The sequence below is a fragment of the Bactrocera neohumeralis genome, chromosome 6 (genome assembly GCF_024586455.1).
Source record: "Bactrocera neohumeralis isolate Rockhampton chromosome 6, APGP_CSIRO_Bneo_wtdbg2-racon-allhic-juicebox.fasta_v2, whole genome shotgun sequence".
In the NCBI taxonomy this organism is placed as follows: domain Eukaryota; kingdom Metazoa; phylum Arthropoda; class Insecta; order Diptera; family Tephritidae; genus Bactrocera; species Bactrocera neohumeralis.
In genome coordinates this window covers 74,875,425-74,902,924 of record NC_065923.1, presented here as the reverse complement: position 1 = coordinate 74,902,924, position 27,500 = coordinate 74,875,425, and the positions used below count along the sequence as shown (strand labels likewise).

The 27,500-nt window shown below is 39.0% G+C and overlaps 1 long non-coding RNA gene across 4 annotated transcripts in view; it reads left to right on the top strand.

Moving 5' to 3' along the window:
* Nucleotides 1-27,500, top strand: part of LOC126761174 (uncharacterized) — a 951,325-nt gene that overhangs the window by 175,079 nt on the left and 748,746 nt on the right. For all 4 annotated transcript variants that reach the window (XR_007667327.1, XR_007667325.1, XR_007667330.1 and 1 more), the window contains one exon: nucleotides 15,549-15,600. This is a non-coding gene — a long non-coding RNA (uncharacterized LOC126761174). The remainder of the gene's footprint in view (nucleotides 1-15,548; nucleotides 15,601-27,500) is intronic.

Here is a 27,500-nt window from a genome sequence, read left to right as displayed (position 1 = left end):
TCTCAGAGAAAGGAAAATCATTATATTAAACTTGTTTGGGTGGGTTGAAAATTTATGTAGATTGCGTTCACTCTCAGAGAACAGTAAATTTTCATACAAAACAAAAATGGAGATCCCAATTCAAGGGCGAAAGCATGATTTCTTAATGTCCAACCTTTACAATTCGACTTTACAGATTAATCATTTATTTGGGAGATTTTTATAGGTCGAAACTAAAAGCAGAAAGTAGAAGTATAGATGAGAAGGACTTATATCTCTCATAATAAATATTTATTAACATTTATTTTTATATTGCTGCTTGGCTCTCCCACCAACTGTCATGACCATCACACTACGTTCCTGTGGATTTTTGAAAATTAAATGCAGAAATGTCATAAATTAGTTCACAAGTCATTGCACATTGATTTTAATAGCTTACAAGCATATAACTATAATATAAACAACAACAAAAAACAATAACAAAGGCGGTAATAACAAAATAAACAAATAACGAGCCTATCGATAAGCAATAAAGACACGCGCGTCATTGACTTCCGAAGCCAAGTCGAGGTCATAAAAGTGGTGTGAGAATGAAGTAGAGTGAGGATGAACTGGTTTGTGGATGAAGTGGTGGAGGTGGACGCCTACTAAAGCTCCCACATCTTGAGGGTGCCCACATACATGGATCGGAGTACTAATATTACGCAAGTCAAGTCGAAAAAGCTGCCGAGCAGCACAGATCATGGTCAACAGCGCCACACCCACTAATTTGGATATTCAATTTCGACTTTCCTTAGACGCGCAGGCAAACACAAGAACTTCTAAAGGGTGCCAAACCATACTGAACACAATTAACATGACAGCTTGACACGACTCACACGGGATCTGTCAAAAAAGGCTATTGAAAGAAGTACCACCATTTGGTTCACCCGTTATATGTACGCTCATGTATAAGCTCGTGGTTTAGTCAATTCAACACACTCATCGGCTGCTAAATCGTACCTCGACTACGCACGCTTGCCAGCGCATGACCAACATACAGCGCCTTAAAGCGCGCTACAGCCATAAGTAAGTTGTGAGTTGGACCGTCGCCCGGTTTTTATTGTTGTGCGGGAAATTTTATGTTTCACTGCTGAATGCTTTCCGCTGCTGATAGGCTGATAAGCTGTCGCGCAACGCTGGCCGGTCACTCACTTAAGACATGCGTTCACATCCTTTCGGCCGAACACACGTATGTACTTCACTTTTTATGTTCCGCAATGCTAGCTCAAATCGTTGATAGAGGCTGTGGCCGCGCTGTACACGCCATGTATGTGTGTGTGTGTTGTACGTTGTTGCGTGCAACTTGCACGTTTACGCGCCATAAACTCTTGACTCGTGCGGTTTTAATGGTTTTATGCGTACACAACAAACACACAACAACAACTATGCGCTAGCAAAAATCGAGTTTCAATACAAGCATGGACGGCTTGCAGGCACAGCAATCACCATTGCAACGCTTCATTGCCTACAATTCAAGGTTGCTTTAGTATCCCTGCGCTGCGGTTGTACTCCCCTCCGCCCCCAAATGCTTTCACTTTCAGCTAACGAAAAGTGCTTTTGTGGACTCAAACCCTGCCTTGCGCCATTCAACGCATTGACACTACAAATTTGCGCTGCGAAAAGTGTTTATTGACACTTTTTCTCGATTTCCTCCTTGCCTGTAGACCTCGTGCTTTTAATGCGCACACCCTGTGGTTGGGCTGGTTCTTGCTCGTACTATAATTTCTATTTTTCGCTGCGCTCAGCATTCGGCCGTACACGTGTCGTTGAAAAATCTCTGCCCATAAAAATCGCTTTCACAACGCTTTGATGCTAAATAGCTGCGGCGGCATTGGCACATGTGTCATTGTAGTGGTGAGTGGCACCTTCCCCCCTGCCATCACGCCACTATTACTTATATGCCATTAAAATGTGTATGTGTGTTCCGCAATACCAATTTATCACGAGTTGGGCTGTCTCTGTTTCGGACACTTTTACCCAACGCTCGCCGCTCGCTAACCGCACGTCCTTATATGTGTGTCTTTATCCTTGCGCTATGCGGCCGCTACTTTGCCTTGGCTTTTATATTCATTTTATGCTTTTTAATGTGTCATTGACACATTATAATAATAATAATCAGCTTCTGGCACAGCAGTGGCCATTCGAAGGTGGCGGAGATCCATAGCCACACTTTCTTGTTCGTGAAAGTTTATTGATGAAGCATATACATATGTGGCTGTATGTGCATGAAGAATGTAAATGCGGAAGTATACTTTTCTTACCACCAAAGTCAGCGCTGCTGCAAGTACAATCTTGTATCAAGAAGTAAGATAGTCTTTTAGAAAAATATATTACACTGAGAGAAACAATTTTATTTCCCATGACTTGTTTTCCTAAAACGAAGAGCATACAGTGTTGGCATAATAAAGGTGTTAAAGGAGATGGTAGCAGCGTCAACACCAACAGCAATATCTGCCTTGAAATCCAACGTAGAATCACTCTTGCCAATAGGTGCTGCTTTGGACTTAGTAGGCAATTGAAAAGTAAAATCCTCTCTCGATGAACAAAGACCTAAATCTATAAGTGCCTCATCATTCCCATTCTTGTTGTTGTAGCGGTATAAAACCTTCTTGACGTAATTTCGAGGAATGATGTCGAGTTAACAGTCTTTGGCTGGATAAAAATCCAGGTCCGTTCCGGTTATTTTGATCCGACTGTCATTGGAATGGTTCCTCATTGTCATCACTCCCGTCCTGCTATCTATTGCAGAGGCATGCTCAGTGACAACATCTGATGAGTCGGCCACAGGAGTGTTCGACAGAATGGTTCGGTGGAAGATTTATGGGCCTTCGCGCATTGACAATGGCGAGTACCGCAGTTGATGGAACGATGTGCTGTATGATATAAACGACGATATTAATATAGTTCAGGGAATTAAGAGATAGCGGCTACGCTGGTTAGGTCTTGTCGTTTGAATGGATGAAAACACTCCAGCTCTGCGAGTATTCGACGATACTCGCCGACGGAAGCAGAGGAAGAGGAAGAAGACCTCTACTCCATTTTAGAGATCGGGGGGAGAAGGACCTGACTGTACTCGGTATCTCGAAGAAACGACTGGCGCGCTGTTGTTAACTCGGCTATAACCGCGTATACAGTGTCTAAGCTTGCAAAGAAGAAGAAGAACTACTGAAACACAAAAATTGTTTGCTAAATCTAAGTCCATGTGTATGCCCGTAGGCTAGAACTGTGCAGTACAATGCTCTTCACAATAAATATTCAACACCTATTGCCAAAGTACCAGTTTAAGAATGTCTACGCTCTATACAAAACACATTTACTCTTCTTTCTCTACTTCGACACTACAACCATAGGTCGGTCAGGGCCGAGAGCACTAAATTTCACCAGTTAGGCAGCTCCTTTCAAAGCTTCCGAAAGCGACTTTAAAATCGTGTTGATCTGATCATCGGAGGTCTTCCCCAGGATTTGAGTATATTGAAAATCTGAGCTTGTGGTGTATTTACTAATTCTAAAGCCACACTCATAGGGACGTGTTTAAGTACAAGGGGATTAAGTCTTACAGGCAGTACTATCGAAAGTATCTTAAAATTACGAAGGCTGATCCTGCGATAGTTAGCACAAACTGTGGGATCTCCCTTCTTGTGTACAAGCCAGAGTACACTCAATCAACCGACCAATTCATGCTTAGACTATGAAACTTGCACTTATCTAAATGCTCTCCTTCGGTTTTCATCAGTTCAGCCGGTAATTCAGCGGACCCTGCGCCATTGCTGTTCATAGGAAGCCTTAGGTTTTCATGTCGTCGAGATCAACCAATTTGGGTCGGTTTTTCTTCATCTGTCGCTGCACTGCCTTCGCCTTGTAGCAGTATGGAGCAGTCTTTTCTCCAAGTTTCGAGTCTGAGTGTCTGTTATCAGCGTTCTGTTTATGTCTCTATGTTAGCCGACTCCGGACTTGTTGCAATTTTTTTTTCGCTTTAAGTTCTGATAAAATTTTGGGCCAAACTGCTGAAAACCATTAACGCAAACTCTTCGTACTCACTTTTTGCTTCATCAATTCTGACTTTGCAGTCTCTCTTCGGCTCCTCTTTTCGCGGTATCGTTTTTTCATAGCACTGTTGTTGTTGTCAGTCCTTGTTGGGATGAGAAATGCAGTTCCGTTCCGGCGGTTACGTAGACTTGACTGTCATGGGAACGGTTTTCACAGCCCACGTCACAATCGTCTGGAGGGAGACTTTTTGTTCAACTAAATCCCATCTGGCTAATAACTTTGTGATCTCTTAATATCATCAAGGTGTTACCAGTAAGCCAAATGAATTGTAGGTCTTCTACGTACCTCACCTGTCGCGCCATCTAGCGCAATAATTATTTTCCACAGTGTATTGAGTGAAAAACCCGATGGCAAAAGCCTATCCACCTTTACTTAGCTGCAAAGTCATTACCAACTCCATGCTCTATTTGGCCATAAAGTACTAGATATGTTTAAGTATATTCTCAGCTCGAAGCTTGCTTACATAAACAAAAGCAGGTATTAGTTGCTACTGGCACTTTGTGCGTTTAAACAAAGCTCTCCGACAACGCCTACAACACTTGCTTTCACTGCCTTAAATGCCGGTTTCGCACAGGTAAACATAACGGCACATTTAACGATTTTACTTAATCATGGCGCTCAAGTGTGAGCAAACAGCTTCTTCATTATCGGCACAACGCTAGTATTTATTTTGGGCAAAGTTTGAAGAGCCAAGATACCAGCAGGCATTATCACTGGCTCCACTTATCGCCATTTGCCTCCACTTGCCACCACATTCCAACCAATTGGCTTGAGTATGCAGCTTCTGTTTCTGTATATTATAGATATGCGTTAATAATGTGAGTGCCTTTGACAATTTGTCAGCTGCCGACAATGTCCATTCCATGTTTATGCGTTCTTGAGCCTCCACTCTCACAGCGTAATTTTGTATCTAACAGAACTTTGTCATCATTTTTGTTGTACTTCATCAAAAAAGATTTCGCGTTATACATCAAAAGTTCATTTGCAGCTGCTGAAATGAAAACAATTCCATATCTGCTGTCAGGTAAATCACTAGTCCAAGAAGTCTGCTATAATCAGCACAGTGAGGACTCTTACAGCGCTCCATCAAACATTGTCTTATAAATTGCGCATTTCCTAAAATCCTCACCTTAGGATTATTCCTCAATCTTGATGATACTTGAAACTCTTCACATATGTACGTACACATACACAGTCACAAACACATACATGTGAGCTCGCTTATTTATTCCCATCTTCTGTTCTGCGTATATATTACAAATTATGTTGCCTGCTTTTAGGCGTACAACCTAGCTAAGTAGCGGCTTCACTTCAATCTGCGCATTCATTTGTGTCCACGTGTGTGTGTATGTTTGTAAATCATCAAATCAAGTTGTAGGCGTTTCGCACCTTTTATGCGTGCTTGCTGTTTGAGTATCACTTAGTTAAGAGGTTTGCTTATGCATTTGATGGGCTCCTACTGACTAAATCGATATTCGGCACTTGCGATATTTGCCAAGTAAGCACTATTTAGCTTTTATGCAGGCTTCTATGAATAGCGCACGTAGCTCCATTTGGCGAAATAGCGCATCTGACCTGGAAGATGGCTCTAGTGATAATTTACGCCACTTTGTATAGTTAGGGGAGGTGAAGCCTGGATCACGGATTGAGGAAATGCAATTTTGAGTGAAGTTTTTCGATTTTAAGGTCTTCACTATTTACAAGGATATATGTATGTATATAGAGGAACTCATACTATATTTGTACACCTTCCAAAATTCGCTAGAAGGTTTAAAGTCCGACATAAATAATTTATATTTCAGTTCTAAGCGCTTTATTCTTTTCGTGGGCATAGATAGAGGAGGTTATACTATGCACCTTCAAAAGGTCACAAAGGTCACAAGAAGGCCTCATACCAAACACCTTCCAAAATTCGCTAGAAGGTTTAAAGTCCGACACCAATAATTTATATTTATACGTTTACTAAAACCTACAAGACTGGAAAAGGTTAATCCAGAGTAAAGCCATTAAAAGAGGTCTTTTTTATTCGATCTAATGTACATATAAGCCAGGAAAGAAACTTGTACCTAATACAAATTTTCTCGTGCGTGTACTATCTATTCCCATCAGCGCTGTGGAATATCTGAACATGTGAGCTTCTCTTTTAAGTATTCGTACTCATGCAACACGGGACAATCAAGAAGGAATGGTTGAGACGTGGTCTTCTGCCACACAGCTTTCGCAGCTGGGCGCGGTAAGATTGTCAAAATTACAACGTGAACGCCGACAGGGCAACGGACCGCTAGAACCTCCTAAAACTATGGAGAGGCTTGCTTTACTGAAGGAAAATATATCATTGAATCTCCCACTATCGTTCGTGGGCCAAGAGGATCTTGCGACAGTGCCTTAACCGATAGTAACCCAGCGGGGGCGAAGGTCCCGTGAAACCCAGCTGTCCAGTACTAGAACACAAGACAAGAGTGAAAGGTCGACCCGTTCCCATTTCACTCTTAGTGATGCTAAGATGTCTTACCTTGCATGAGGAGACTGGAGGGAAAAACCCGTTCCCATTCTACTAAAAGTGATGCTATCATCTTAACAGTTACTAGCGATTCCGCTGTGACCTGGCACCCATACTAGTTTTATCACAGATTGACTCGATGCCTGTGATAACCAGGTTAAGCATTCCTTAACTAGCCCTGTATACATAGTGAGCTCAAGGCTGTTCTGTTATGAGAGGAGATAGAAACTTCTCTGAAGGTGGCTACACTGTGGAGCAAATATATATACCGCTACGTTAAAGGCAGCAAACTCGATTTGAAAATATTGCGATATCCAGAAAGTCTAAAGTTGAAATTAATAGAGACTTCTTGGCAATATACTTCACCACCAATCTTCCGCCAGGTTTTGTCACATCAGTAAAAGAGGTCACTGTTACTCTCCTACTACGGCTGCAATCCACCTACAATTCACAAACAGGTATGTGGACAGAGGAAAAGCCGTCCGAATATGATTTATGTATAGAATCCGTAATCCAAAAGATCCGATAAAAAGTCAAAGCGTACGAGGATTTCCGAAGCATATAGCAACGTTCTCAGCTATACGCCTTCCAGCGATATTCATCAGCACAATATGCAGAACTGTATTAAGTGCTATGGTTTCCAGTGTACCTTAGTACACCACATATGCTGTTGAGCGCCAGTGGTTCAACGCTCTCGAAATTCCTTGCAAGTGTGGTATTTTCGAGGACCCTCCATCACAGTAAGACCACATAGTAGATAATGGGTTTGACTTTGGAGTCGTAAAACCGGTGGGCAACTTTCGGTAAGAGATTTCAACTTTTGGCAATCGGCCTTCTGCAGCAGTATAAGCGATTCAATGCCTTCCTTGCTTCCTTTCTGGCTCATTCCTCGATATTACGCTTAAATGAAAGCTACCTATCAAGAACTTACTTGACGGTTTTTTTTTTAACTGAGAAAATTGAATGTTGGATAGAGGTTGGCATTCATTTAAGGACATTTGCATCAGCTATTATAGGAAGACTATTACCACAAATCAAGCTACCAAAGCTTAACTGACCAAACTCCTTTATTTTAGTGAAACTTTTCACGAAACTTTTTTGCTTTCACTCACAGCACTTTGTGTAATTTTTTCGCATTTCCCCCCACCTCAACAACTCGCTTTACTTTCACATTTGTGCGCCTTTTGCCATCAGCAGCGACTTCATTACCAATTCACCTGTGTTCGTGCACATCACTTGCAGCGCGCTTAGTCGTTCTGTCATTTAACCATTCATTCGGGCAGTCAGCCACCCTTTCAACCACCTGCCACGTCTTCCCTCCTTGCAGCCATTCATTCATTCATCATGCCTTTGCTTGATGTGGCTCACTCAATTTGGGCACCTAAACAATTTTGTTAACATTTTCCGATTTTCCGCAAACGTAATCAAAAATCAATGTTGTACGCCGCCCGCTGCACGTGCACCGCTAGCGCTCGACGCACCATTCAACTCACGTATATTTAGTGCCATTGAAACGTTTTACCGCAATTTAGTTCGATTGAGTTGATGTTGAAGTTGATTTTCGAATTCAGCGCCAACTTGCGTCGGACGGTACAAAAACGGCGGACTTTTTGTGCGCCTCCTTCACCTCCTTCGCCTTCTTCACCTCTTTCAACTCCGACGCCGCAACTTTTGTTTTGCGCTGCAGCTTGTCTTCTACGTTGGGACACTCGGAATTCAATTTGTTTTCGCCATTTTACCGCTTTTTTCACCTTTGGCTCATTTACTTTAACAAACACACACACGCACACACATGTGTTGCACATTTATTGAGCGCGGCTAAATGATTCCTCTTTATTTTCAACTTCGCTTTGGCAAATGAATGAGTTTCACCTACAACCCGTTGGCCGAAATCGATTTCTAAGCATCGTGTTGTGTTGCTTTGCTGAGGGGTTGGCGAGGGTTGGTGGTGTGTGCGTGTGTGTGTGTGATGGTGATTTGTGTAAAAATTTCAGTTTCATGAGGTAATGAGTTGCTGGAAATTGTTTGCAACGAATCAGACGTAGCATTCGTTTTTCCGGCAATGAAGGTCGTCGACCTTTGTTTGTTTGATGAACTTTGGTTTCCTACGGTTTGGGGTATAAATATAAACATTGTGGATGCAAATTCTTTGATTTCATTTGGTGTTTCCTGGAAGTGTCGGTGTTGGTATTGTTGGGTTGGGTATTGTTGGGTTTATGGTGAAAGAAAGTGGAAGGCTTGTAAAATATTTTAATTGAGATTTTGTCTCTTATATACAATCTTCCTTCTGGCGCCTAGAGTACCAGATATAACTAGAGTAAATATGGCAAGGGTGTCTTTTCAGAATTGTGTGTTTTCAAGAAGCATTAAAACGCATATAATTTTATATTAAGGCAAAAGTTTAGTTTTATTATAAAGATAAAGTTTTGCCATTACTCTTTAAGAAGTGACCGCCGAAGCTGATTCTCAAAGGCTTAAACCTCAACTACTTTTCGGCGGCGTATGTGAGCTATAAGGCGCCAGGTATTTTCTTCCAAGGCCTCAATCATCTTGGATTTATCTGGGTAGACAGGCGATTTCACGTAACTCAACAAAAAATTGTCCAGAGGTATAAAATCGTACAATCCAGGGCCTCCAGAACGCAAAATAATGCTCTCATTAGACATTTCCTTCAATTTTTCGTTGGCTTTATGGAATGTACCGCCGTTTTGTTGCAACCGAAGGTCATCCACTTCAACATCCTTCGAGTCAAGCACGAAAAAGTCATTAATCATGGTTTAGGTAGCGTGCCACATTGACTGTAACGTTAAGGCCGACTTTTTTTTTGGTCAATGATTCCCTCTGCCCATAGAGTACATCAGACAGTAATTTTTTGCAGTTATAATGACGTCACAATGATCGCTTGTGGATTACCATTCAACCAAAAGTGAGCTTTTTCGCTTAAACCAATTTTCTAGTGAAAATCGAAATCTGTGGTCAACTCATTTGGAACCGATTAAGCACGTGCTGTGCATTTGATGGTCTTCCGGCCTCAATTATTGCAAGAGTTGGATTTTGTAAGCACGGTGTTGAACTCAATCAGGTCTTCACGTATACTCTGCTATACAACAGCAATGTCTTCTGCGGCGCCTCTGAGGATACGCATTATTCACTAGAGTAAACGTGTTGCGATACCGATCCATTGTTGCTCGAATTGGCGAGTCTGCACGTCGTTGGCGTATGGATCAAAAAGACCGTCGAATATCGACAAAATGCCTAGCGCCAGCCATAAAGATGCAAATATGAATTTAAATCAATTCGATGGTTCGTAAAAAGTATGATAATCTTAGCCTACACGATTAAATTTCCATTAGTGGAGGAGTACATAGAAAGGCTGAGCAGCCTATCAGTCCGCAAGCGCGTACAGTTGATTTTGATACCGGGGCATAGAGCGGTAGCCGGCAAGGAGCTGGTCGGTGATGTAGCCCGTTTTGTTGCAGCTTCTAGGATCATGGAACCAGAACTCTGCATATCACAGTGTAGTACACGTTGGAGTGAGTGGGTATAGAGTGTCCCTGCACCATGCTAACCTGCTACTGGGAGGTTACAAAGTATTAAGGTTTAAAGCCATGATTAGTCTCACTAGAGATAAGTTCCGATTACTACTTGCACTCACAGCGGCTACGCTGGCTAGGTCATTTCGTCCGTATGGATGAAGCAAAAGAAAAGGAAGAGCCCTACTCCGTAGAAAAGACCAGGTGGAGAAGGACCTGGCAACACTTAGAATCTCCAATTGACGCCAAAAAGTGAAAAAGAAGAACGACTAGCGCCCTGTTGTAAACTCGGCTATAACCGCGTAAGCGTTGGATACACCAACAAAGAAGTAGAGATAGGTCTTCTTGTGTTATTGTGCAACCTGGCGATTTTGCAACATAGTACAGGAAACTCTTGTTCACAGTGGTGTACCTTTGTGAATATATGTATGTGGTGGAGAAGAGGGCAGAACAGACCTTAGTTCACGGTGCAAAACTCTAAATGGTTTCGCTTCTATTTTATGGATTCCCCTGGAACCGGCACGCGAAAGTCTTTAAAACCGAATGACACTTAATATTTTATTATTAGACTGTTATGGGGCTTTAACTCTAACCTTAAAACCGACTATTGCTGATTTTAGTAGGCGTCCAAAAGCAACTTGTTAAAATAGGATTTCAAGCTACTTACACAGGTAAACTGCGCATCAGATGGCCTGAGCTCGTTACGAAAATGAATTTTCCTCTTAATTTGGTGTACATTTCCATTAAAAAAAAAATACGAGATGAAAGCAAACGTCTATGTAGACTCTTTGCTACTTCAATTCCACTTAATCAATTCTCGCGATAAATTTAATCCAATAAATGTGATTGCTTATAATTCCATTTCAGCATAATTTGGTTGCTATCGCTGCGAATTATTTGAGTTATTTCGAAATTAAGACAGGTGTCAGCGGCGTTACGCGACGTTAAAACGCTCAGCTGCCGACAGCTAATTCACTTTGGTCTTTTGCGCTCAGCGAAAGGAAAAAAACAACAGCGAAATGCCGCAGTTAGCCGCGCTGAGCCACTAACTCATTTCGCCATTCGCCTGCGTGCAGTACAGATTTCCGGGTATACAGCTGTCGCCACTGCGGCGCTGCGCACTTCACTCCCGGCAGCACAATAATGACAATTGTAATTATGTCACTGCAGCGAGCGCCAAAAAATATTGGTGTCTGCTCGACAATCAACGCACGCTTTGCGCCTTTTCCCTCCGCTTTACACTGATTTATCTTTCGCTCGAAATTTAATAATTCAGTTTTTTCACCTTGTTTGCCGTGTAGCGTGCAGAATTTCAATTTTCCTCAGCCTTCGTTTGAGATTAGCTGGCGTAATTTTAATTTTTATCATTGCCTAAGCTTCATGTCTGTTTTGTGTAGCGTCGCATTTTTTTTTTGCCACGCAAACCGCGCGTTGAGTCATTGAGACAGCGCATTATTAGCCAGCATTAAAAGGTATTGCCTGCTTCAAGGCGCATTGCCACTTAGAGCGCAAACAACAGTTGTACTCTGACACCTTCGACTGCTAACACACAAGCGTACGTGTTGCTGTGTGCGTGCTTTTGAATTTATGAGCTGTCTTTGGCTGCTGGCAGTGCTAAATAATGCGCGACCTTCAACTTTTCAGCCGTCGCAATGGGGCACAGGGTTGCTTTCGCTAACGCACGCATTGTCTATCTTCATGGAATGAGGCTTAGTGTAAAATATAAAAAAATCTGAGTTGAGACTGTTGCTCAGCTGCTCATGAATTCCTTCTGATTTTTTGTCATCTGTTGGTACAGGGCTTGAATGAAGGGTGGAAAAAAATTTATAATTGGTTGTCGGGTTAGGTTAGGTTAGATATGGTCGTACGGTTGATCTAATACATTGATTACACTTCGAAAGATATTTGTCCTTATGTTTCTCCTAAACTTCTTTTCCATGGATCGATGAAGTCTTTTGAGCTTACCACAAACACAACAAACTATTAAGCCGTGTTCAAAAACTATTTAGCCGTGCCACGTAATAAACTTTTGGACAATGTCCAGTCAGAATACCTACAATTGCGGCGAGATTGAACGAGCTGAAAGCCAACATAACCACTTGGCTTTCGGAGTGAATACAGAGCTACTTGGAAGAGGTTGCACGTCGAGGCCTTGATGTCAGCCACCTAGGCTTGAGAGACGCAACAAAGGTTTGGTGGCCTGAAACTGGAGTTTATAGAGAGCTCTCGACAAAAAAAACTATCTTATTCTTCTTCTTTGCTTCGAGCCGTCCGTGAAAAAGCAAACTGCCTCTCTTTTCACAACGACTTCGGTTGCTGATGAGGACCATCGTTCCGTTTACGCGACGTTGATCTTTGCTCGCTATCAGGAACTTAACCCTTGAGGGTATATCTTGCTATATGTCTAAGAAGGTTAAATATTTTGATCTTACCCTGATTTGACCATGGTGAAAGCGTCTAGTGGTGTGTAATCGATTAGCTGGTAAATCCTGGGGCTGCAAGCCCTTGAACGTACGACTATTACATAGCGTAATTGGACCGTATGAAGAACGAAGTCGCCGAAGAACGGTCGCGTTTGAAGATAAAAAAAGAGATGTTTCACCAAGACAATACAACGTGTCACAAGTCTGTGAAAACGTTGGTAAACATGCACTAATTGGGCTTAGAATTGCTTGCGCGTCCAGCGTATTCTCCAGTTCTGGCTCCCAGCGACTATTTCCTATTCTCATATCTCAAAAAAATGCTCGCTGGGAAGAAATTTTTGGTCGAATGATGAGGTGATCTCCGAAACTCGGAGATATTTTGAAGCAAAGGACAAATAGTATTGCAAAAATGATATAGAATATTTAGGCCTCGTTCTACAAGTTCATTTTAAATGTCTTTCACCATTAGATCCGAAACAATGGGGAAAGGACGCCACCTACCTGAGTGCTTTTAAATCCTTTCCTGTGAAAGAGGCAGCAATTAAGTGCAGCTTACCAGAAATAACGGCCTCTACAAATATTTTCAAATCTCAATTTAAGTAATCAGTGGGAATTTGAAAGACTTTGACTTATAGCAAGTCGTTCTGCAAACTTTAGAAATTGGATTTTATTGAAGCAAAGCTTATAAATGGAGACTGAAGGGAAGCAGTCTGCATAAATCTTTCCAAATATGTTAAAAAGTATTGGAGAGTATCAGCGTTTGAAATTCATCACACAAGTCACAAAGGGTTCACCTGTCCTCAGCAAGTTATGGATTCTTACAACAGCGCCAGCAATTACGAATAATACTTCAAACGAGCTCTGCCGTTGGTACATTTGAACTCATTAATTATTGAAAAATTACAAAGCGTTATTTACTTAAAAAATCGATGCCATAACACAAATGTTTTCCAGAAGCGAGCGCCACACTACCACATATGTACATACATAGCTGCAATATTAATAATCATGAGTTCTTTGGCATCATTTCTATGGAAAATTTCAACGCACAAAGCAAATAGTCGTCATGGGGGAATATTAGATAGCAGAAAAGGTAAAATAATAACCGTGCATACACATGTTGTGGATTGTTGTGTGCCACAAAGGTACACAATGGAAATTTGCACAACACACGCATTTATTTTAATGTCCCATAATGGGGCAAGTCAACGCGAGGACCCTGTGTGCGGTGTCTTTGGGGAAATGCATATGCTATGCACACGGCAAGGTAAACAAATCAACGGGAAAGGCACACACACACACATTCACATGCGCATGCAAATATGCAAAAGTGGTATTGTATAACGGCAACACAAACAACAATGCAATCACGGTGTGTTTTAGCGGCGCAGCGCCAAGAGAAATTCCCAGAAATAATTGCCGCAAACAGAAATCCGTAAACAAATCCGTATACCGTATACAAAACAATCGTATATCCTGCCAACTGTATGATTGCGGCATATATGTACATATGTAAATGCGTGCAGTCAGTGTATTGAGTATTGTTGTTGTTGGACGGAAAAGCGCGTTCTCATTGAATTGCGCAATGTTGCGACATAGCGCCACACAAACGAAATGACAAAAAATTGCAAAATGAGAAAACATATGTGTTTGTTGTTTTTGGTATGGTTGTTGTTGTTGTAAATTATTTCCATGTTTTAAAAAATGTATGAAATTACCGCGCGCAGCAGGAAAGCCCGCTTTGAAATGGCAGCGCAGCCGTAAATAAGCGCTTGTGCGGGTAACTTGAGAGACAACGATCCTGAAGCCAGCGCTGGCGACTTAACAACATGTCATCACTCGCATTTTTTTCTCGGCTACCCTTGAGGCAGCACTTCTCCAAGCAGCAGCACAGCATAAATAAACTAAAGTAAGCAACAAAAAACATTAAAATTCAACCTGCCAGTGCTCAGCTATATTTAGAAATCCACACACAATATGGGGTCCTGCGTTTGTGCTGAGTTTCAGTCGCGTTTCCGATTTTTTCTTGCTTCATTATCATGCTTCTGCTTTTTGTTTGCATGCCATTGCTTGCGCACATTCATATCTCATTTTTATTGTCTGTCCGGAAAGCGGTGCTACCTTTACAATCCGCTGTTGCGTCGCGCTGCGTGTGGGTCGCAAGGGCGGTCTAAGAAACGGCGATGCGCGATTGAAGGAAACATTTCCGTGCTTCTGTTCGGATGCTGTGTGCTCAAATATGCTTGTTGTTGTCTGCATTTGTTATTGTTGTTGCTATTTTTTCGTCGTTGTAGAATGTAGTACATATGTATTCATTTGTCATATTGGTTTGTTACTGGCGTTGTTTCGGGTTTTTACTGTTTCTGATTTCGGATTGTGATTTTTTGGGTTAATGGCAGTACTGCACTACTTTTTCGTTTGTTAAGCTATATTCATAAAATTTGGCATGAATTATTGCAATAGGCAACATTACAATCTACGAGCATATTTTATTGTTCAGATCGAACAGCTATAGCATATAGCTGTCAAACAAACTGATCAATCAAAATCCAGTCTTTGTATGAATAATTTTTCTATTGAACGAGATATCTGCACAGAATTGAGTACAGACTATTTTCCAAGGCAACGCTACAATCTCCGAAGACATTTTTGAGATCAGATTATTATAGCATATAGCTGCCATACAAACTGAACTATCAAACTCAAGTCTTTGTATGGACAACTTTTTTGTTTGATGAGTTATCTTCAAGAAATTTGGCATAGATTATTATTCGATACAACTCTATAATCTCCAAAAAATTTTTTTAGATCGGACTAATATAGCATATAGCTGTCATACAAACTAACCGATAAAAATAAAGATTAAGATCTTTTTATAACTTTTTATGCTAACAGAAATGTTATTGTGAAGACTATTATAGCCTAGGCTAACTTTATGTTGTTTTTTATTAAACATTTTTTTTTTGTTTTTTAATTTTATTTTTTCTTAATATTTTTATTAAATTTTTTTATTTTTGATTTCAGAATATACGAAGCGGTTATATATTTGCTTAGTTATTGGTTATGAATTGAAAAGGTAAGTTAATATTTTGTTGAACAACCTGTATATGTAACAAAATTAGCCTGTATGTGTAACTTATCTATACGATTCAGTACTACAAGCTCTTAATGTTAAAATTTTCGGTTCAAACTGAGGCTATGTCTTATCTAATAGCGATATTTAGGTATTAGTTGAAAATACTTAGAGCAACAATTGAATTTTTGTACTATTTTTTCTGACTTTTGGTGTATTATTTTTTTGTTTTTTTTTCTGTTGTTATTGGTTATATATTGGGTATAGATTGGTTACATATTGGTTATACATATATTAGTTTTATATTGGGTATTTATTGGTTATATATTGGTTTGTTTGTTGGATTGTTACATATTGGTTATTTATTGGTTATATGTTGGTTATAACTGAGAACGTAAGCTGAAAATTTTTTGCTTCATATATCTAATATCATGTAGTTTTTCAGATTTTTTCCTGTATTTTTCCTGTTTCTGGTTTTGTTTTTTTTTTTGTTTTTATTAAGAATGTAAGGAACATATGTACATATTCTTTCAATTGTGAGGTGGAACCTCTAATCAGTCCCTTTTTGTATAAAAATTTAAACTTATTGGATTTAGTACTAAGTCAAAGCAGTTAAATTGGTCCAGCAACTCAGTGCTCATTACAGGTTTATTTTTTAATAAGTTATGCATTATTGTGCAAAATGATATAATATATTTTTTCTAATATTAATAAAGGCGACTTTTAACATCTAATATTGTTTCATCTGAACTCGCCTGCCAGCAAGTGAGACTTACATAACATCACCTAAAATGCAAAATAACGTAACATCACTTTTCATATGTTTATAGGCGAAGGAAAAACGATATGATAGAAATTACTCATATTGAAAAAAATTTGAGTTTTGGTTATAAAATGGTTATAGATTGGTTACATATTAGTTATATATTCGTTATATATTGGGTATTAATTGGTTATATATTGGTTATAACTAAGCACGTAAGCTGAAAATATTTGCTACATATATCTAATATGCTGTAGTGCATGTAATGTAAGCATTAAAAAAAACTTTATTTCGATTTTCTGATGCTACGTTGTTTAGCATTTTAAGTGACTGTATAAACTATTGGCACTCCACATCACTCATACGCCATGGTGTACACTTTGAAATTTCATTTTCCTTACCTTCTACGCCCAAATTCTTGCAAATTTACGCTTGAATTATAAAAGTATTAACATCTACCGCTTATCTAATGTGCAAGTTTTATTTTGCTATAGCTTAACGCTTAACTTCAAGTACCAGCTGCGGTTGTGTTGCTGACTTTCTAAGTATAGCAAACGAAAAATGTTCACAAGTAAGTGAAATACAAACTTCTTAAGCGGAATTATGTTCGCTCTTCATTCGATTTTGCTTTGCTTTGCAGTATTGTACAAGCAAGCAGCTACACACACGCATACAAACACACCCACCCACTAAAGGAACTTCATATTTTGCTTGCGTGTGTGTGTTTGTATGCCAGCGCATTAATGTCCTTGCCGCCGTTCACATGTTACACAGCGCTGTTGCTTACAACTTAAGTACACACTGCTGTATGCCATTAAAATTCGCCCACAACGCCAAGTCAACAGCGCCATGCTGATAGCAAAAAACAATAAAAATAAAAATAAATATGAGGAAAGTTGCAAGCTTAGCGTTGTATCTTATTTTGCAGCTGTGCTGCGTCTGCCAACCGTGCATACTTACCTAAATAACGGTGCTTAGAGCTTCTTGCATGTGTGTTGTGTATAATTTTGCATGCACCACCGTTAGAGCTAAGCGCAGCTGGAGCGCAGCGCAGCTAACCCATACAGTGTCTTCAAATATTTTTTTTTTTGTTTATGCTTTTGTATATGTATGTTTGTTTGTATATACATTATGTGTGTTTTTAATGTTTGCATTTCAACGCTTTAACTTGCTGTCGCTGTTGTTTTTCGTTTTATATTATTATTTTTTATTTTTTCCCTGCTGTTTGCTGCGGATTTGCATGCATCAAGTGGGAATGTTTTAGAGTTTGCTTTCTTTTAATTTTTGCTACACTTAGGACGCTCGCAATGTCTTTTTAGGAGTTTCTTTTTAATTTCTTTTTGACTTGTGCTGTGTTGCAACTGAAACGGCTGTCGGTTGTCAGCGTTGTCAGCTGTGGCAACAGTCAGCAAATATAAATGTATTCATGAGCTGGCACACACGCACCCGCACACCAACAAATAGAGGAGCAAAGGTAAATATATGGCTATACTGGCGCATATAGTCATGTTAATAAGAGTTTACCGTTGGAGTTGCTTCCATGTGCTAAATAATATGTATGTATGTGTGTATTATACGTATATATATCCATGTATGAAAATATGAGTGCTTAGTAAGTTATTATTTGAAAATAACAAGTAGCAGTTAATGCCTGTTTGGCAGTATAATTTTAAGCAGCACTTATACCTTTACTTTGAACGCCAAGTTTGTTTGGCAGCTATATGCTATAAAGAAAATCCGATCTAAAAAGTTTTCCATAAACAATTTTTCTACGTATATGTATATTCCGTAGAGTTTCTACTGGGATCTTAAATATTTTGTCCTAAATTTAAAGAAAATATTTCGTCAAATAATAAAGTTTTCCATACAAGGACTTGATTTTGAACAATCAGTTTGTATGGCAGCTATATGCTATAGTGGTCCGATCTAAACAATTTCTACGTATAATATAGGTTTATCTTAGGCAATATTCTGTGCTAAATTTCGTGAAGATATCTCTTCAAATGAATAAGTTTCCCCTACAAGGACTAGATTTTGAACGTTCAGTTTGTATGGCAGCTATATGCTATAGTGGTCCGATCTTCACTATTTCTGCAGATATTTTAGTATTTCTTTAGAAATCAAGCTGTGTCAAATTTCATATAGATATCTTGACAAATAAACAAGTTTGTTATACAAGGATTGGATTTTCAACGTTCAGTTTGTATGACAGCTATAAGCTATAGTTATTCGATCTGAACAGTTTCTTCAGATATTTTAGCATTATTTTAGAAAATAATTTTTACCGAATTTCATGCAGATATCTCTACAAATAAAAAAAGTTTTCATGCAAGGACTTGATTTCGAACGTTCAGTTTGTATGACAGCTATATGCTATAGTGAACCGATATCGACAATTACAACAAATGAGCAGCTTCTTGGAAAGCAAAGCGCGGTTACAAAATTTCAGTTCGATCCCTCAACAACGGCAGTATCTTTTTGTTCACGTACTTACAGCACTTTATAAAAAGAAGCGTAGAAGTCCTGCAAGCCCACTTTTTCCAATTTCTAAACATTTTTAATATATTATTTCCAATTTGAGACGTGATTTTAAGCATATTCTTATTAGAATTTTGCATATTTGCAGATTTTAATTTCCACTGCTCCGCAAATAAGCAAACAAACACGTTGCTTTCAAGCTCATTGCCTCCGAAAGGCGTTTTTGTCATTTGCAATGATGGCGACAGCTCGCATTCAAGTCTGCATGCAATTCAAAATCATTCGTCTATGCGAGAAATCAAACAACTTTTTCACACTTGACAAGTCCGCTAAGTATGGTCTCGGGCTAAAATAAAACCGAAATTGCACACTTTGCACCAACACAGGCGCCCGCTGCAACGAAGTGCAAACGATACTGCCAGTGGAGGCGACACCAACGCGCAGTCAAGCACAAAAATGCATACAAAGGTATTTAAATATTTATGTGAGTATGTGTGTCTGCATGCTGCATCCTTTGTCAATATTTATTTACTCACACATGGCAACTCACCCGTCTGACGGTTGCCGGTTGCACTCTAGTGGGTGTGTGGCTTCATTAAGCGAAGTGTTGCGACATGGCAAACAAATTTGTTCAAGTGCAAATGTAATGCATTATATACCGTTATTATGTGTGCGAGTATCATTGCTGCAGCGTATATGTTTGTGTGTGGGTATTATTGTTTCATCATTGCTGTCATAATGGCAAGCAAGTTGAAGGGTCCTTCAAACGCGCCGAAATGTATGCAATATATATGCTTACGTGTTTAACTAACACCTAGACAGCATTGCATGTGTGTATTTAATGCTCTAACACACACACATATATGTATATAGTAATTGCATACAGATATATGTATATATATTGGTTTGCCGTTTAATAATAGTCAAGTGGCATGCAATCAAAAACATTTTAATAATTAATTTCGAATGAAATGTTTTAAAAATGTTTATATGTACAAATGTAAAAAAATTATGGCATTGAAAGCCCCCCAAAAAATATTACTAATATCGTTAAATACAGGCATTGATCGAAGGACAAGTCAAAATTTTATTTTTGACAAAATGACGCATTCCCAAAAAAAGTAATTTTTTGTGAAAAAATCTTGAAAAACCAAAATGTTATCAAAAATCCTATTTTTCGATATTACATAACAAAAATATCTCTCTCTCTCTCTCTATGAGTTACATAATGATTTTATTATGTCATAACGTATTTAAGACCTCATTGTATTATGGTATGGTTTTTTATGTTAAGTTATATTATGCTATATTATGTTATATTATGTTATGTTATGTTACGTTACGTTATGTTATGTTATGTTATGCTATATTATGTTATGCTACGTTATGTTATGTTTTGTTATGTTATGTTATGTTGTGTTATTTTGTTATGTTATATTTTGGTATGTTAAGTTATGTAACGCTACGTTATGTAATATTATACTAAGCTATGTTAAATTATGTGCTGATATGCTATGATATGTTACTTTATATTATGTTATATCAAGTTATGCAATGATAGGTCACGCTAAGTCAAGTTAAGTTAGTTAGAACTTTCTGTGAAACTCGGTAAATCTGCGACAGAGACGTTTGATATGACCAAGCAGGCTTACCCAGATGTTGTTTTAGAAAAAAGACGAAGAGGCAATCTTCCGAGTGGCACACCCCGGCGTCTCCTCGAAAACGATGCTCATTGTCTTTTTTGACATCAAATGTATCGTCCACCATGAATTGGTTCCTCCTGGCAAAACCGTCAATACGAAGTTTTACGTGGAAATCCTCAAGAGACTCAAACGAAGGGTCAATCGACAGCCGATTGGAAGTTGCACCACGACAACACCCCGCCTTACAGCCCAAATGTGGCCCAGTATTTATTTGTTATCTTGCCTGAAAAGGCCGTTGAAAAACAAGCATTTTGAGACGACAGAGGGGATCCAAGGAGAATGCCTTCCGTGACGCTTTCAATGCATTACCTAACCTAAAACTAACCAATAAGACTAAATGATTAAATGATTTTTTATAGTTTTTCAGTCTCTTCTGGAACAATTTTTCAGTTATCGTGAAATCAGTAAAGCTTGTTCACTTAAAAAAATAAAATTTTTTCACATTGCGCGCCAGCTTTTTGGTTTTATTTAACTTTTTTGAAAAAAAAATTTGCTTAATTGATTTCGAAGCACAAATTGAAATCAGCCATCAAGCGGAAATGACTTTCATTAACTTTTTGTTTGGCTTGGTAACAATGTGAATTGAATTAAAAAGTGGAAAATATATGTGCCTATATACATATATACATATATATAGATATATATATTTGCATGTATATTTATATTAATATATACATGCATATATGCACATCATCCGCAACACTTCCGCAATTTGGCGCTTATTTAACTCGCACTATTTTATTTGCGCACAAAAGCGCAAGCAATTTACGTATGCAGCAACAAAAAAAAACTCAGTTTTAACAATAAAAATAAATAAATAAAAGAAATTTAATTCAAGTGCAATCAAATAGTGGCAGCGTAGCAAAAGGCTTGCCATTGGAAAATGCAAATTTTTAGCGAGAAAATTTATGAAATAGAAGTGTGGCAAAAAGCTTAAAGCGCGCAGCAGTAACACCACACACACACACACATGCCTTTGCTAGTTAATACAATGCTTGAAAATTCAATAAAAACTTGCATTGAATGGCCGACGCACTTACACACACTCATATACGCATACATACATGACGCTTGCTTATTGATAGTCATATTGGAAAATTCATAACGAATTCATGCGACCGGAAATAATTGCTGAATTCAAATTTAAATGAACGGAAGTAATTTCGAGTTTGATTTCTGATTTTCTGCACTTTCCACAAGCACACATACACACATACTTAAAGTAACTGACCAGCGCCCTACAATGCGCACGTCTGTGCGTCCAACAACCTACCGCCGACCGCGCGCTTGTCCGCCCGCCTGACCACTACTGGCAGGCAGCCTAGCCTGGCCAGTTATTCAGCTGTCATGCTGCAGCTTACATTCATGATTTCAATGCATTCAATACAATCTGAATGATCTGAATGACGTGTATTTGCCCGCATTGTGTAGCGACGCGTGTGTGTGTGGAGCGTAGTCGGCATATTTGGTACTTGGTCGCTTGGTAATGCTGCTGCTGCTGCTGCTGCTGCTACTGCAACGCATTACTGGTCATCGGAAATGCAGGATATTATGCTGAAATCGAATCAAAAGCAAAATTTCAAATCAACGCATGCACATTTGCTTGTAATAAATAAATATGCAGTTATTCACTGCAACATGCACGCATACATTGGCAACACTACTTTGCAAATTAATACGTCTAAGTGTGGATTGGAGACCCATTAGAAAAATGTAGGAAGAGTTCGGTGTTGTAGCATGCTTTTCAAAGAACGATTGCTTACTCAAAACCAATAAGGCCTGACTACTTTTCAAAAACCGATTTCTTACTCAAAACCAATAAGGCTTTGCTATCGTTTAAAAGAGCGATTTCTTACAAAAATCCATTAAAGCTTGACTATCTCTCCAAAAAACGATTTCCTATTCAAATCCAATAAGGCTTGGCTATTTTAATAGCGTTAAGCCATCATTTTGTGCTAGAGCACAAAGTATGCTCTCTCTTACTAGTTCCTTAACTACATTAAAACATTCGGTTATTTTTTCGGTTATTATAAGTTAGCTTTAGGTTAGGTTTGATCGTTAAGGGTTAATCCAAAAACATTACTCACGGCACTTGAACAGATAACAGCGCTTTGTCTTAACCGTAAATTCTCAAAAATGTTTCACTAGAAACTCATAGATCGTCGATAGATTTGAGCTTACAACAAATGTGAGCGCCCGGTTAGTTTAAAACCACGACACTTCAAAGGGCGTACATGGAACATCGAAATCTTGCTCAAGCACTTGTAAGAGCGTTTCGTGTCAAATCATAGTATATCAACTCCAGGCACACTTGAAGATAATGATAAACAGAAAGATAGAAAATTGAAGCTTTGCAACGCGAACCATGGTCTATTGTGCTCTCTCCTATATCGCATAAGGTTATAAAGATCCAGCATTCTGAACAATTCTAGGAGCCTGCTGGGCGCGACTCGGGAGATGTGATCCCTTTCTGTGTAGATAAATCCTAATGTCTTAAGAAGATAATGATAGAAATCAAGAAGTCGCCTAGAGCTCAATAAAACTGTTATTTTACCATGTACTAAAAAAATAAAGCAGCTTCTAATGCTTCTACATTGAACAGCTACATCTTATTCAGTCGCTTAAAAGAGAATCTAGTGCCAAATCATATATCTTTTTAAGCTACTTTGGAAAATAATGTTAGAAACTAAGCAGATGCTTCAAACGTTAATTACCGTTATTTTATTATATATATTAATTCTCTGAAGTGTGTTTGAAATTTTGTAAGGTTCCGATCTTAGCTACAGTAACCGAAAGTTATCGCGCTACACGAAAGGTAGTAAAAGCACATTTATAAGAAAATTCTTCATCAAAATTTCAGCGAAGGCAAAAGATTGCGAGGAAAGAAGTGATATAGAGATCAACGAGTGTCAATGTTCAGAATGTAGATAAAAAATTTCTGTTACTGCCTCGCAAACTGAAATTTCGAGAGCTCGTCAGAGCTGATATGTGAGACCCAGACTGTTATATTAATATTAATAAATACTGTCGTGTGCCCGCTACTGAGTTCATTAACAGAGAAATTAGGCAGTAAGTAATTAAGGAGTCTTACTCTTCTGTTTACATTTAGCCAATTTAAAAACCTTTGTTTACATTTAGTCATGACAACAACCTTTCTTTACATATGGTGGCAAAAACTCTTTACTTTACATTTCATTGGGTCGGCGAATCCTTTGTTAACGTTTTTTGGGGTCGGTGACCCTTTTGTTCACATTTAGCTAAGTCAAAGAACATTTGTTTACATTTAGCCAAGTCGAAAACCTTTATTTATAATTAGTCATGACAATAAACTTTATATAGCATTAGAAGTTATAAAAATCGTAATATTGATGTTGATCAGACGATACCCTGTTCTGAAGTTCGTGTCAAACGCAGGCATCCGAAAGGATGACGACTCCTCATTGACCTACTAACTGAACTCCATTTGGCATCGCAAGGAAACCAACTGGTCTTTGAGTGGCTAATTGGCCTGCCATACTAACCTAACCTAGCCTAGTAATCTTATTCTGGGTTTAAAATCAGATAATTGTCAATCTAAGTACCAGTACTGTATCAGACTTTTAAGAGCGATCTGCTCCCTAAATTATTCGACTCCGGTTCTACTAGAAATAAAACACGTTGTCAGGCTTGAATAATGTTTGAACAATGGCTATTTTGTTACCAGCTGACACTACTCTACATTTTTCCTTCAACTGCTTGAGCGGTAGGAGTATTCTTAGTTTACCTTTTCGCTCCTACAGGGCACACGCATACATGCGCTTATTTCCTGCATGTCGAAAGCCTGTATAAGTGGCCTCTCGCATTCGCTGTGAACCATGAACAACAATTTGCATGGACATTGAACATGAATACTGCTGATTGCTTTTGCGACCAACGTCGGAGCGAAGAGCGGGGCGAGCGGCGTGGAGCGGCCAAGAATGATGCGACTAAATTGGGTGGTTATGCATTGAACGGCGGCCGAAGGATAGGTAATTTGAAAGCATCGTGCTTTTTCTTTCCTGCGCTGCTGCCGCAGGGCTATTCAAATTTAAATACACTTTGGCAAACGGAAGCTGTTGAAGCTTTACAAAATGCATTGGCAACAATGCAGCCAAATGTAACGGCAAAAAACCACAAAAAGTAAAGTCGACAACAAAACAACTGGAAGACATGAAAAACTGCATGTGTATTTACATATGTGCATCTATGTATGTGTACGAGTGTGTGTGTGTAAATGGAAATGTGTGCTTTTGCATTGTGCAACGAGAATGGCTGCGTTGGCATACAATACAATTTCAGCAGCTTTGATTATCAACACACTCACACAACATACACACATATGCAAAGGAGTCATTTTATTTATATATTTATAAGCCAGTAGGATAAAGCATCTCGTTGCGTTTGAGTACATTTGTAATTTATTTTTATGCACATTACATGCAGAACTACAATTTAGCATATTATGAGTGCTCATTATACCCTGAATAGAGTAAAGGAACAGCGTATTGAACTGAGTCGGCTAAGTCATGTCCTCCTGTGTATCCATTTGTATATACGCGAAATAGCCCTCAGTTTTTGAGATATCGACCAGAAATTTCGCCTACGATCTTTTCTTACCAAGTGACTGCTCATTTGCGGTAATCGCCGATATCGGATCAATATAGTATATAGCTGCCATACAAACTGGCTCATCGAAGTCAAGTCCTTGTATTGAAAACTTTTCGATTTGACAAGCTATCTTCCCGATATTTTGAGAAAATTATTATCCAATGCAACTTTATAATCTCCCAAGAAATTCTTCAGATCGGACAACTATAGCATATAGCTGCCATACAAACTGGCCCATCGAACTCAAGTCCTTGTATGGAAAACTTTTTTATTTGATGAACTATCTTCACAAAATTTTGCAAACATTATTATTAAATACAACTATACAATCTCTGAAAAAATATTTCCGATCGGAAAAGTATAGCATATAGCTGCCATACAAACTAGCCCATCGAACTCAAGTCCTTGTATGGAAAACTTTTTTATTTGACGAGCTATCTTCACGAAATTTTGCAAAATTATTATCCAATGCAACTCTATAATCTCCGCAGAAATTATTCAGGTCGGACAACTATAGCATATAGCTGCCATACAAAGTGACCGAGCCAAATCAGGTTAAAGGTCTTCGAATACCCTTTAATGCTGTAGAAAAAATAATTGTGTTGGGTATTACAGTTTCTGGTTGCATTTTAGTGTGTGTGCGTGAGCGAGAGCGCTGCTTTATGGCCATAAATGCTGCAGAAAATGCATAGGTTCCGCCAATAATACATCCACTCACACATACGTGCACACAAAAAGTCTTAATCTATAGAACTTATAAGTTTATGTGTGTATGTATGTGTGTGTGAGTGTGTGCTTATAAAATCTCTAGTCCTAGCAAACTAATAAAACTTGCTTTCCCATGTCGGCTCTGCGGTCACAAGCAATTTTCTGGTAGAACAAATCGAAAACCATATTATTAAATTACTTTAAGTGCTTTGTTGCTGTAATTGGCAAAATATATACAAAGAATATGCAAGGAATTTACAATTGATGCATCGGCAAGTGCCGCTGCGTCGCATGCAAAGTACGCAATTTCTCTGAAATAATGTTATATTTGCATGAAAGTGGCGGTAGTTTACTTTTTTCTCCACTCTAGTTTATGAGATGAGCTTTTCAAAGACCTTTGCACCAAATTAAACCAAAAGCATCATTAACCCCATGAGACAACTATATTTAGGGCCCTTCAAAGTCGATCAGCCTCAACTCGATTGGAGAGATTTCGCGATGGAGGTTGAATTTTCCGACTGTTGTACCAAAGATGCCTTATTTGCCCACTCTGTCGTTAAAATCTCTAGGCGAAATTTTGCACTGGACCATCGTATTTCTTGGACGACGGTGATGTCAGCCTTTACCTATACTAATGACGTCAACCATCTGGATATCGGCACTGTCCAAATTAAGGTACAGGACTTTCCAGATGCATGCTCTTAAATCACAGTACTTATTACGTTTGCTATAGTCGTCATTTAAAGTGGGGTCTGTCATCCGAGGCTGCTGTTTCCTTTTCATAGAGCGAGCAGTTTGTTTCAAGACCGAGGCCCGCTCGCAGCCGCAACTCTTGTGAATAGGCGCTGCAGTTAGACTTCAGAGAACCCTTAAACCGAATATGTTGGAGTGACTCCGCTGAAGCTTTCTCTGTGACCCCAGTCTCCACACGGGTTGGCTACCGCATTTTACGCAAGGGTTAGTCATGTTTCCAGGGTGCGGACGAGAGAGTAGGAATTGGGTATACTACGACTCTTAACTGCTTACCCATAAGCATGACTATAGCCAATAACATCCCAGCCAGGTCAAAAATATGTGTATACATTTAGTTTGGCCAAGGCAACAACCATTTTTTTAGATTTGTGGTTAAAAACCCTTTCTGTTTACATTTTAGGTCAATGACCTTTTTGTTTACCTTTATCCAAGTCAGCTACCTCTGTATACATTTAACCAAGTCAACAACCTATGTTTTCATTTTGGCAAGTCTACAGAAAATTTTTACATTTAGCCGATGCCAATAACCCCTTGCCAAGGTCAAGCATCCTTCTAGAGGTGGAAATGCTATCGTCGACTTTTATCCCTTCTAAAGATCGAAGGTGATCTTAAAGCTCTGGCAATTACTTGAACTGAAACTTTGGAATCGTCAAATGGCACTTTGAAGTTTAGATTCTCGAATTTTGAAAACCACCATACGGTAATCTCTTGAGAACCAAAAAGTTTGGAAACCATAAGATGATTCCACCGTCAAGCTTTGTATGTTTAAGTATTATGATTTCACTTTCGCTCATATTCTATTTTGGAACTGAGTTACGCTTATGATTTATATCTCACCTTTGCCAGAGAAAGGTAAAATGGCCTCGGATCTC